Genomic DNA, 13,078 nt, shown 5'->3' with positions numbered 1-13,078 from the left:
TTTGTGTCCTCTTGGATTTCTTTCATCAGTGTTTTATAGTTTTCTGTATATAGGTCTTTTGTTTCTTTAGGTAGGTTTATTCCTAAGTATTTTATTCTTTTTGTCGTAATGTGAATGGACTTGCTTCCTTAATTTCCCTTTCTGTTTTCTCATTGTTAGTGTATAGGAATGCAAGGGATTTTTGTGTGTTAATTTTATATCCTGAAACTTTACTATATTCATTGATTAGCTCTAGTAATTTTCTGGTGGGGTCTTTAGGGTTTTCTATGTAGAGGATCATGTCACCTGCAAACAGAGTTTTACTTCTTTTCCAATCTAGATTCCTTTTATTTCTTTTTCTTCTCTGATTTCTATGGCTAAAACTTCCAAAACTATGTTGAATAGTAGTGGTGAGAGTGGGCATCCTTGTCTTGTTCCTGACTTTAGGGGAAATGCTTTCAATTTTTCACCTTTGAGGATAATGTTTGGTGTGGGTTTATCATAAATGGCTTTTATTATGTTGAGGTATGTTCCTTCTTATTCCTGCTTTCTGGAGGGTTTTTATCATAAATGAATGTTGAATTTTGTCAAAGGCTTTCTCTGCATCTATTGAGATAATGATATGGTTTTTATCTTTCAATTTGTTAATGTGGTGTATCACATTGATTGATTTGTGGATATCAAAGAATCCTTGCATCCCTGGGATAAAACCCACTTGGTTATGATGTATGATCTTTTAAATATGTTGTTGGATTCTGTTTGCTAGAATTTTGTTAAGGATTTTTTCATCTATGTTCATCAGTTATATTGGCCTGTAGTTTTCTTTTTTTATGTCATCTTTCTCTGGTTTTGGTATTAGGGTGATGGTGGCCTCATAGAATAAGTTTGGAAGTTTACCTTCCTCTGCAATTTTCTGGAAGAGTTTGAGTAGGATAGGTGTTAGCTCTTCTTTAAATTTTTGGTAGAATTCAGCTGTGAAGCCGTCTGGTCCTGAGCGTTTGTTTGCTGGAAGATTTCTGATGAAAGTTTCAATTTCCGTGCTTGTGATATTACTAGATTTTTCTTAAGGGCAGATTTTCGTTTCTAATTTATTTATTAGTCAGATACGACTGAGCGACTTCACTTTAACTTTTCAGTTTCATGCATTGGAGAAGGAAATGGCAACCAACTCCAGTGTTCTTGCGTGGAGAATCCCAGGGATGGGGAGCCTGGTGGGCTGCCGTCTATGGGGTCACATAGAGTCGGACATGACTGAAGCAACTTAGCAGCAGCAGCAGCAGCAGCAGCATTATCTTCCATAGCATAGGTTCTAAAACTGAAGGGCCCTTTGTTTTCAAACACTCCATTTTGAGATAGAAGTTGCATTGGTCCACAAAATTAAAGCATGATGTATCTGGAGTCCCAGAGTCTAAAAGATGGAGACAGACACTAGAGTCAGTTGAGAGCTGGGTGATGGAAGAGTTGAGAAGAATCTTCCACTTATGGTATGGCTACCTATGAGAATTTGGATATACACGTCTAGGGCTGACTTTTCAAGTGAATGATGTATGTTATGACCCCTTTTTGAGACTCCATGAATTTTTATGTAAAACTTCTGAAGCCATGATGTAAGTGGTGTGACTTGATTTCAGACAGATGCCATTGAGGGATCCAGGGTTCATGAGGCTTACAGTATGGACAGTACCACATCTGAGTCACACTCAGGCTATTGAAGTGTCTCACTGATCTTTTAGCCTCTGACCTGAAACTGCTTCTAGCCCCCTCATCCACCATGTAGTTGCCAGAATGATCTAAGACACAAACCCAGGTCATTTCCTTGTTTAAATCTATTAATGATTCTCCAATCAATGTGTCTCAAATCTGGGATTCGTGGATCACTAGGGATGTATTCTCTGGGGTCTTCAGTACCCTTTAAGAAATTTATTATTTAATTTCAGAATTAATTAAAAAATGTAAGCATAGGCTGTAATACCCAGATGACCTTTTAACCAAGCACTTGGAGATTTTACTGTTTGTTTGCACTTATTGATTGGGTTCATGCCAAGTGATCTTCTGAAATGACAGTATTTAACTTTTAATGTTGTAATTATTTTTATCTCATTGTTCATAGATATATCGCCAACACCCACTGCAGTGTCTGGTACATCATAGGTGTTCAGTAACAATTTGTTGTGAATAAATGAATGAATGAAGCATGTCAAACTGGTTTCTGATATCCTTGGGGATTCACTAAGTTTGAGATCTCCTTAGCATGGCATGTGAGGCTTTTCACAATCAAGCTAGGAATACTCAACTTGTAATTTTACCAGACAGTCTGGGCAGGATGTGGAGGCGTAGTCCTTTTTAGAAAATAAAAAAGCAAAAGTATAAAGGATTTATGTGCATTTTGACAGGGCAGACGTGATATGCAAATTACTTGCAAATATAATGCAAATGACATGCAACTCCTCATGCAAATGAGCATCCTGTCTTTGGAAACAACTGCCCAGGCATTCACTAATTTGTCTGTGGTACTGGCAGTAAATCTTTCAAGGGCTTAGGATGCAAGTTGCTTTGGTGAGGCTGTGTGTGTACTTGGGAGGAGGAAGTGGTGGGAAGAGGTCTCTTAAGATGTCAGTGTGGTGCTGTAAGCCTGAAATTTAGAATGAAGCTTAATACAATTTGCAGCTTAATATGAAGTTTTTCTGCCTTGCTATTCCAAAGACTGGCCTTTTGGATTTGGCAGTGGTTGTGGGAGCAATGTGGAGAAGGCAATGGCACCCTACTCCAGTACTCTTGCCTGGAAAATCTCATGGATGGAGGAGCCTGGTGGGCTGCAGTCCATGGGGTCACTAAGAGTTGGACAAGACTGAGCGACTTCACTTTCACTTTTCACTTTCATGCGTTGGAGAAGGAAATGGCAACCTACTCCAGTGTTCTTGCCTGGAGAATCCCAGGGACGGGGGAGCCTGGTGGGCTGCAGTCCATGGGGTCACTAAGAGTTGGACAAGACTGAGCGACTTCACTTTCACTTTTCACTTTCATGCGTTGGAGAAGGAAATGGCAACCTACTCCAGTGTTCTTGCCTGGAGAATCCCAGGGACGGGGGAGCCTGGTGGGCTACCGTCTATGGGGTCTCACAGAGTCGGACACGACTGAAGTGACTTAGCAGCAGTAGCAGCAGCAGCAGTGGGAGCAATGAAATGCAGCTCCTTATATTCCTTTAACTCTTTAGCTAGCTCACATCTTCTGTCCCACCCATCTCACACTGTTCCAGCTCTGGTCTACTGGAGCAGAAAGTACGGAGTCAGAGATCCCTGGCCACAGGTCCTCACCATGAGGATGGCAGAACAGCCTGTGATAAGAACTCTTATAAATCATGTCTGAAAGAGATTAAGAGCATGATGTGGAGTTCTGCATTTCCTAATCTCACGACAAGAAAAATTTAGCTGAATTTCTGCTAGACCAATTTGAAAAAGATGGTTGGTTACAAGAAGCATGGGGCCTTTCTGAGAAATATAACTGCTTAATTTCAATGCCAATGATGCAGTATCTGACTAAATTAGAAGCTTACTTGGAAATCTAAAGGAAAAAATTGTCAACTGTGATTTTTTTTCATTATAAAACCTGTTCTTCCTTGTTCTTGATGTATAAGGAAATTTTTGGTTACACAGACTCTTCTACAATGATTATATAAACGGGCAAATGAAGTAAAAGAGCCTTGAGTAGATGCATTTTAAAATAACGAAAAACCTTTTTTTTTCCTCTGACACTTTGCTTTGCAATCAGACCTGGGTTCAAATTTCCACCTCCCAGATATCCAAACTTGGGCAACTTACTTGACTTTTCTGAGACTGTTTCCTCATCTGTGAAAGAAGAATAATAGTAGAGCCCTCATGAAGCTGCTATCAGGGATAAATGAGATAATGCATGTACTTAGCACAGTGCCTGGTTCATAGTAAGTTTTACAAAAAGTAGTTATGTACAGGGGTCATCTGTAGACTTGCTGCCTAGAGCCCATTCACCCTCCATCTGCTAGCTGTTCCACATTTCCTTCTGGTGAAACATCATTCTCTCTTCAGTCCATGCTGTTCTAGTGAAGCTGACTCCAACCTCAGCACCAGGATTAGAGCCCGTGACACAGGTTTAAACCAATCAGACCATTCCATTCTCTAGGCCACAGTCCAGGTCAGTTGCTCAGTCATGTCCAACTCTTTGCGACCCTGTGGACTGAAGCACACCAGGCTTCCCTGTCCATCACCAACTCCTGGAGCTTGCTCAAACTCATGTCCATTGCATCAGTGATGCTATCCAATCATCTCACCCTCTGTCGTCCCCTTCTCCTCCCACCTTCAATCTTTCCCAGTATCAGGGTCTTTTCCAATGAGTCAGTCGTTTGCATGAGGTGGCCAAAGTATTGGAGTTTCAACTTCAACATCAGTCCTTCCAATGAATATTCAGGACTGATTTCCTTTAGGATGGACTGGTTGGATCTCCTTGCAGTCCAAGGGACTCTTAAGAGTCTTCTCCAACACCACAGTTCAGAAGCATCGATTCTTTGGCGCTCAGCTTTCTTTATGGTCCAACTCTCACATCCATGCATAACTACTGAAAAAACCATAGCTTTGACTAGATGGCCCTTTGTTGGCAAAGTAATGTCTCTGCTTTTTAATATGCTATCCTGGTTGGTCATAACTTTTCTTCCAAGGAGTAAGCGTCTTTTAATTTCATGGCTGCAGTCACCATCTGCAGTGATTTTGGAGCCCACCAAAATAAAGTCTGCTACTGTTTCCCCTGTTTCCCCATCTATTTGCCATGAAGTGATGGGACCAGATGCCATGATCTTCATTTTCTGAATGTTGAGCTTTAAGCCAACTTTTTCACTCTCCACTTTCACTTTCATTAAGAGGCTCTTTAGTTCTTCTTTGCTTTCTGCCATAAGGATGGTGTCATCTGCATATCTGAGGTTATTGATATTTCTCCCACAATCTTCATTCCAGCTTGTGTTTCATCCAGTCCAGCGTTTCTCATGATGTACTCTGCATATAAGTTAAATAAGCAGGGTGACAATATATAGCCTTGACATACTCCTTTTCTTATATGGAACCAATCTGTTATTCCATGTCCAGTTCAAAATGTTGCTTCCTGACCTGCATACATATTTCTCAAGAGGCAGGTCAGGTGATTGGTATTCCCATCTCTTTCAGAATTTTCCAGTTTATTGTGATCCACACAGTCAAAGGCTTTGGCATAGTCAATAAAGCAGAAATAGATGTTTTTCTGGAACGCTCTTGCTTTTTCGATGATCCAAAAGATGTTGGCAATTTGATCTCTGGTTCCTCTGCCTTTTCTAAATCCAGCTTCAACATCTGGAAGTTCATGGTTCATGTACTGTTGAAGCCTGGCTTGGAGAATTTTAAGCATTACTTTACTAGCATGTGAAATGAGTGCAATTGTGCAGTAGTTTGGGCATTCTTTGGCATTGCCTTTCTTGAGATTGGAATGAAAACTGACCTTTTCCAGTCCTGTGGCCACTGCTGAGTTTTCCAAATGTGTTGGCATATTGAGTGCAGCACTTTCACAGCATCATCTTTTAGGATATGAAATAGCTCCACTGGAATTCCATCACCTCCACTAGCTTTGTTCATAGTGATGCTTCCTAAGGCCTACTTGACTTCACATTCCAGGATGTCTGGCTCTAGGTGAGTGATCACACCATCGTGATTATCTGGGTTGTGAAGATCTTTTTGTACAGTTCTTTTGTGTATTTTTGCCATCTCTTCTTAATATCTTCTGCTTCTATTAGGTCCATACCATTTCTGTCCTTCATTGAGCCCATCTTTGCATGAAATGTTCCCTTGGTATCTCAAATTTTCTTGAGGAGAGCTCTAGTCTTTCCCATTCTATTTTCCTCTATTTCTTTGCACTGATCGGTGAGGAAGGCTTTCTTATCTCTCTTTTCTATTCTTCGGAACTCTCCATTCAAATGGATATATATTTCCTTTTCTCCTTTGTTTTTCTCTTCTCTTCTTTTCACAGCTATTTGTAAGGCCTTCTCGGATAGGCCTATTGCTTTTTTGCATTTCTTTTTCTCGGGGAAGGTCTTGATCCCTGGCTCTTGAACAATGTCATGAACCTCCGTCTATAGTTCATCAGGCACTCTGTCTATCAGATCTAGTCCCTTAAATCTATTTCTCACTTCCACTGTATAATTGTAAGAGATTTGATTTAGGCCATACCTGAATGGTCTAGTGGTTTCCCTTACTGTCCTTACTTTCAAAGTCTGAATTTGGCAATAAGGAGTTCATGATCTGAGCCACAGTCAGCTCCCAGTATTGTTTTTGCTGACTGTATAGAGCTTCTCCATCTTTGGCTGCAAAGAATATAATCAGTCTGATTTCAGTGTTGACCAGGCCACAGTGATTGATTAAAAATGGGGACGTGGATAGTTACCACATGACCCAGCAATTATACTCCTAGGTATAGACCTAAGAGAATTGAAAACAGGTCTTCAAATAAAAACTTGTATGTGAATGTTCATAGCAGCATTATTCATAACAATAAAAAGATGGAAACAACCCAGATGTCCATCATCTGATGAGTGGATAAACAAAATGTTGGTATATTCCTATAAAGATAATATTATTCAGCCACAAAAAGGAGGAATGAAGCACTAGTTCATGCTACAATGTGGATGAGACTTGAAAACACTGTGCAAAGTGAAAGAAGACAGGCCATATATTATATGATTACATTTATATGAAATATCCAGAATAGGTAAATTTATAGAGATCAAAAGTACATTCATGATTGCCAGAGATTGGAGGGAGGGAGAATGGGGAATGATCGCTAATGTGTGTGGTGTTTCTCTTTGAGGTACTGAAGATGTTTTGGAATTAGATAATGGTGATAACTGTACAACATTCAGTTCAATTCAGTAACTCAGTTGTGTCTGACTCTTTGCGACCCCATGGACTGCAGCACACCAGGCTTCCCTGTCCATCACCAACTCCCGGAGCTTGCTCAAACTCATGTCCATTGTGTTGGTGATGCCATCCAACCATCTCATTCTCTGTTGTCCCCTTCTCCTCCTGCCTTCAAACCTTCCCAGCCTCAGGGTCTTTTCCAATGAGTCAGTTCTTCACATCAGGTGGCCAAAGTATTAGAGCTTCAGCTTTAGCATCAATCCTTCCAATGAATACTCAGGACTGATTTTCTTTAGGATTGACTGGTTTGATCTCCTTGCAGGTGGATTCTTAAACCACTAGACTATCAGAGAAGTCCTTAAGAGCTGGTTATACATTGGAGTCTGTGTGTGATTTTCCTGGTTTTAGGACTGAAAATCCTTTGTTCCACATTGGTCACCCTAGTTGGAGCTCTCAGTCTACCTCTGTTGAAACTCAGGAGTATACTTGTGGACTCTCCACTTACATGAGTCAATAAATTCCCTTTTTGTTTTCGCAAGTGTCATGGGTTGGGTTATCCAGAGAAAGGAACTGAGATAGAGTTCAGGGTTCCAGATGTTTATTAGGGAACAATATTTATGAAAGAAAGGAGGAAGAAGAAGATTGGATGGAGGAAGAAGTTGTTGGTCAATCCAAGAGAGGGCTCTGAAACTAGCACTGCCCTCAAGATAGTCCTACACTGATCCAAAATGGTGGGCCCAGTATATTCTCCTTTGTTTCTTTTCACCTGCAAACTTCTAGTCATCTTTCAAGTCTCAGTATAAATGTTGCTTTTGTGGGGAGCCATTGATGCTTTTGAACTGTGGTGCTGGAGAAGACTCTTGAGAGTCCCTTGGACTGGAAGGAGATCCAACCAATCTATCCTAAAGGAGATCAGTCCTGGGTGTTCATTGGAAGGACTGATGTTGAAGCTGAAACTCCCATACTTTGGCCGCCTGATGCGAAGGGCTGACTCATTGAAAAGACTCTGATGTTGGGAAAGATTGAGGGCAGAAGGAGAAGGGGATGACAGAGGATGAGATGGTTGGATGGCATCTGACTCAATGGACATGAGTTTGGGTGAACTCCGGGAGTTGGTGATGTACAGGGAGGCCTGGCGTGCTGCGGTTCATGGGGTTGCAAAGAGTCAGACACGACTGAGCGACTGAATTCAACTGAACTGATCAGTGATGTTAGTCCCACGGCACCTGGAGCATGTGTAGCAATTTGATTAATTAGTAACTGTTTTTTTTTTTTTTGTTTTATGTTGTTTTCCTTGAAGTCTTTTAGCTTCATGAAGAAATGGACTGTTCTAGTTAGCTATTTCTAAGTAACAAACTACTCTGAACCTTAGTGGCCTATAACAGAGGCTGCCTTAGTAGGACCCTGGTGCCAGATCTAGCCTACCACCTGTTTTTGTATAACTGAAAAACTAAGAATTTTTCTTCCACAATTTTAAGGGTTATAAAAGAAACCCCCCAAAAAGAATAATATGTGACAGAGATGGTACATGGCCCACAAAGCCTAAAGTACTTACTATCTGGCCCTTTACAGAAAAGGTTTGCCAAAACACGCATTGTGTTACATCTAATGATTTTATGCATCAGGACTTCAGGAGAGATTTGGTTGGATGATTCTTCCATGTGATATTAACTGGCACTGCTCAGTGGCACTCAGCTAGAAGCTAGTCTGGTCGAAGGGGTCCAAGAAGGCTTCATTCATACATCTGGTACCTTGATAAGATGGCTGGAAGCCTGGGTTCAGCTGGGCCCCTGTCCACACTATCTATCCCTCAGGGTGATTGGACTTTAATAAGAGTGGCTTAGATATCCAAAAAACCAAAATGGAAACTCTCAAAGAGGGCTTATAATTGGAGAGTGTCACCTTTTCTATGCCCCATTGGTCAAAGCAGTCAAAGGCCAAGCCAGATGCAAAGGGAGGGGAGATATAACCCAACTCTGAATGACAGGAATGCAAAAACGTTGAGACTTTCCTTAATTAACTTGAGGACTAAGTCAGCTAACCCTTAGCACACTACCTGGCATATGAACTCAATAAGTTTGTTAACTAATGGATATACTCTGGTAGATAAAATCTAAGTGATTTGTAATAAAAAAATATTAGATTTGCAGCTTGATCAAGGCTGAGGTCTAATTGAACTCTTAGAAGCACTCCTTTCCATATGTTCCATTTTGGGACTACCTTGGTTCTTCTCTACTGTGTCGTATTTCTCAGAGTGTTTGAACTTGAGTTTCCTTTTTGGTTAATGAGGGACAATGTATCCTATATCTCACAGGATTCCTGTGAGAATTAAATGGTATAGTGAATCTGAGAAAGTGTTATACACTGTAAAGTTCTGTTTAACTTTAGGTTGTCATTATTGTCATTGTTCCTTAGGATGAGGAGTGGACAAGGCCAGAACCCCTAGATCTCCAGGAGATGGGGAAGGACCCCTCAACCTTACCCCACTCCTCAGCTCAGTTCCTGAGGAACAGACATTAGAAGGGTGCACCATGGCCATGTAGTGAAATTCTAGCCAGGGAAGATTTATTTCTCCATAGTGGCTCTAATGGTGGGTCTCATAATTCCATAATGATCTTGGTGCCAATTCCTCCCACCCTGGGCGTCTCTGCAGAGGCCATTGGGAAATGAGAATCCACACTAGGTAAACATATAAGAATGATTAGTTGCATGTGACCAGCCCCTTGTCACCTGAGCTGGCCCGTTGTGTGCTCCAACATATGGAGTAATAAAAACACTGCTGAGAGAAACCACATTCAACTTGTCACTCTTACCCAACTCAGAAAATGCAGTATCCTTTTCCGTGGAAGAGCCCCCTTGAAACCCTCTGTCCCAGAGGCATTGTCATACCTTTCATTTTTTGTGTGTCTCATTTTTGACTGGAGGGAGGATTTGTCTGCCTGAGTAATACCTCTTCTTCCAACCTTTCCACAAAAGCTCTTATACGTTCTGAGCATGATGTATAATTCATGTGTAGTGTGTGTACATCTGGGAGTGGGATAATTACTTAGAATATGAGTAGGATATAAAGCAGGATCCCTGTGTGAGTCTGTAAGTACCCACGAGTATGTATTTGTGTCATTTAACTTTGCCCAGCCTCTAGCATAATGTCTGTGTAGCCAACAGGCACGGAAAAGAGTAGTACAAATAGCTAAGAACTACTCAGCAGTTACTGTGCTAAGCACCAGACTGAATGCTTTATATATATTATCCTATTTAATCTCCATAACAATTATTGAGGTGAGTACTAATATTATATCCTTTTTACAAATAAGGAAACACACCTTTAATGTTGGTTATGTTTAAAGCAACTTGCTGAGCTAGTGAGGAGCAGTCAAAACTTAAAATGTCTGTCTGATTTCAAAGTCTGCGGTCATGTATGGATGTGAGAGTTGGACTGTGAAGAAGGCTGAGCGCCGAAGAATTGATGCTTTTGAATTGTGGTGTTGGAGAAGACTCTTGAGAGTCCCTTGGACTGCAAGGAGATCCAACCAGTCCATTCTGAAGGAGATCAGCCCTGGGTGTTCTTTGGAAGGAATGATGCTAAAGCTGAAACTCCAGTACTTCGGCCACCTCATGCGAAGAGTTGACTCTTGGAAAAGACTGACGCTGGGAGGGATTGGGGGCAGGAGGAGAAGGGGACGACAGAGGATGAGATGGCTGGATGGCATCACTGACTCGATGGACGTGAGTCTCAGTGAACTCCAGGAGTTGGTGATGGACAGGGAGGCCTGGCGTGCTGCGATTCATGGGGTCGCAAAGAGTCGGACACGACTGAACGACTGATCTGATCTGATCTGATTCTTAAATTACTCCACAACCCCAAATCTAGGCTCTCTGCTAACAGTGATCTTGGATTTAATGATCCAGTGTTCAGTGACATGCCACGTGGCAGGCCTTATTCTCCACATGTGATCTCCCAAAGCTTTGGTGCTTGGAGACCTTTACTGGGGCCAATGTCAGAGGAGGGAAGTGTTCTTCCATCATTGGCTTGCTGACCCAGGTCTGTGTTGGTGTGGTCAGTCACTGTACTCACCATGCCCAGGATTCCCTTGTAGCAGACACCAGCCCTCCTGCAGCTCCCTGCGTGGCCCTTGTATAGAGGTAGGCACAGACTGGACCAGGAGCAGGTCCACATGGGCTCCCTGCCCTACAGTGGACCTGCAGTGGCCTGATTCTTAGGGCTTTTCCAGAGGTGGGCCGTGGAGATTGAAATGTACTATTACAGTCAACCGGGATTGCCCCAAATTTGGAATGTACAGTTAAACTGTCTTGGCCAGTTAGACATCTCAGTGTGATGCAGATGTCAAGAGTAAGAGAACAGGTGGTCAGTGAGAAGGAGAGATGGAAGAGTAGCCTGTTTTCGGACCATTTGGTTCCAGTTCCGGTCCTGCCTGTTTGTCTTTACATCAGTCCTTTACTATGGGCCTGGGCAAACCTGAACTGTATGGTTAAGGGGTGGGTGAGGAATTTGGAAGCTTGAGGGAAAATCTAGGAGATAGAGATGTGAACTAGATGACTGGGTACTGTGCAAGGGAAAGAAAATAGTAAAATACGATCCATGGACGTGACATAGGTGAGGCGTGTACGTGAAGGTGGGGGAGGAATGGCTCAGGTAGGCTGTCAGGTTGTCGCTGCAGGGTGTGTGGTATTAATGTCCTCCCCCATCACCCTACAATGCCTTCACTATATCCTGCGTTTCACCCTGATGCTTTTGCAGTATGGCTTCTTGGGGGGGAAATGGAGCAGAATGAGGGGACAGCTGACATCTAGGTTATACTCCATCTGTCACCAGTCTGGTTTCCCTAGGGTCTCCGATTGGCTTTCAAGGCTACTTTTTGTGTATATGTTTGCATGTTTCACTAGATATGTCTAATTGTGTAATTATAGAGAAATGTGTCTGTGGCAATGTGCATATCAATATGTAACAGAGTTCATATATGTAAATGAAGGATGTTTTAATTTATCTATACATGTAAACATATATGTGTGCAGTGTGTATTATGAATCTGGATGTGTAATCTGGGTGCGTGAGTGTGGGTGTTTGTGCCAGGGTATGGGGCCTGTGGCCAACTGTATTCTCCAGAGGTGGCTGCTATGATATATCCCATCCCACATATTCTCTTTACAAGATGATGGTGACCCTCCTCCCATTGAGAGGTGGGCTCCCCTTCCTTCTCCTCAAATGTAGACAGACCTCTGTGACTCCCTCAACCAATGGAGTGTGGCAGAAATGATGCTACATGACTTCTGAGGCTAGATCATAAAAATACCAGGCACCTTAATGCTTGGTTTTCTTGGGATGCTCATTCTTGGAAACCAGCCACCAAGTTGTGAGAAGGCCAAGCAGCTACAGGGAGAGGCCACTCATCAGTGTCTTGGCTGACACCCCCAGCTGAGGTCCTACCTGCCAGCCATGTGAGTGAGCACCGTGCCTTCGTGGAGCCACCCCCAGGGGACAGTGCACAGAACAGAGTCTGTTCTTCCCTACCAAGCCCTGCCCAAATTGTTAAATAAATGTGGATGCTTTGTTATGCAGCTATAGCTGTGTCTGCCCTAGCTGTGTGTGTGTTCCTGTGATTTGATGCCTTTGTGAGTGACTGTAGGAGGTTTATTTGTGTCAGATGTCTGTGTACTTCAGTAGGTGTGTGATTGAAGGTGTTCCTTGGGGTTCTTGGGGTTTAACTTTGACCTCAGTGGAAGTTGTTTGCTGAGAACACTTTGAAATCTTGTCTATCTTCTAAGTCTCTTCTTTTGCATGTTTTCCCTTTGAGCCAGAGAGGCCTGTTCAGTTGAAAGCAAATGCAGCTTAAATTTACTGACCTTTTTTCTGGTTAACCCCCCCTGGAGATGCCAAAGCCTTCTAGCAGGTGGGAGGTTGCTATCCAGAGGCCTCACAAGCCTTTCACAGGGGCTGAAAACACTGTTTTTAAAATTTTCCTTTCCAGAAATGCATCAGAGACAGAGCAAAGCACAGACACTGGGGTCCTTGATGTCTCCTGGGATAGAGAGATCTAAAACTTCTGACTGCCACCAAGGAAGCTGTTTATGGGCTCAAGTGTGCCAGGTCTCAGGGCAGAGGTCATCTGATCTTTGCTCTGCCTTGCCTGTGCCATCTACTGCAGTTGAGTGCAGCCCAGGAAGTAGAGAACCCT

The sequence above is a fragment of the Bos indicus genome, chromosome 7, assembly GCF_029378745.1.
Source record: "Bos indicus isolate NIAB-ARS_2022 breed Sahiwal x Tharparkar chromosome 7, NIAB-ARS_B.indTharparkar_mat_pri_1.0, whole genome shotgun sequence".
Taxonomy (NCBI): domain Eukaryota; kingdom Metazoa; phylum Chordata; class Mammalia; order Artiodactyla; family Bovidae; genus Bos; species Bos indicus.
The sequence above is the reverse complement of the archived record's forward strand: the minus strand, read 5'-3'. Positions refer to the sequence as shown.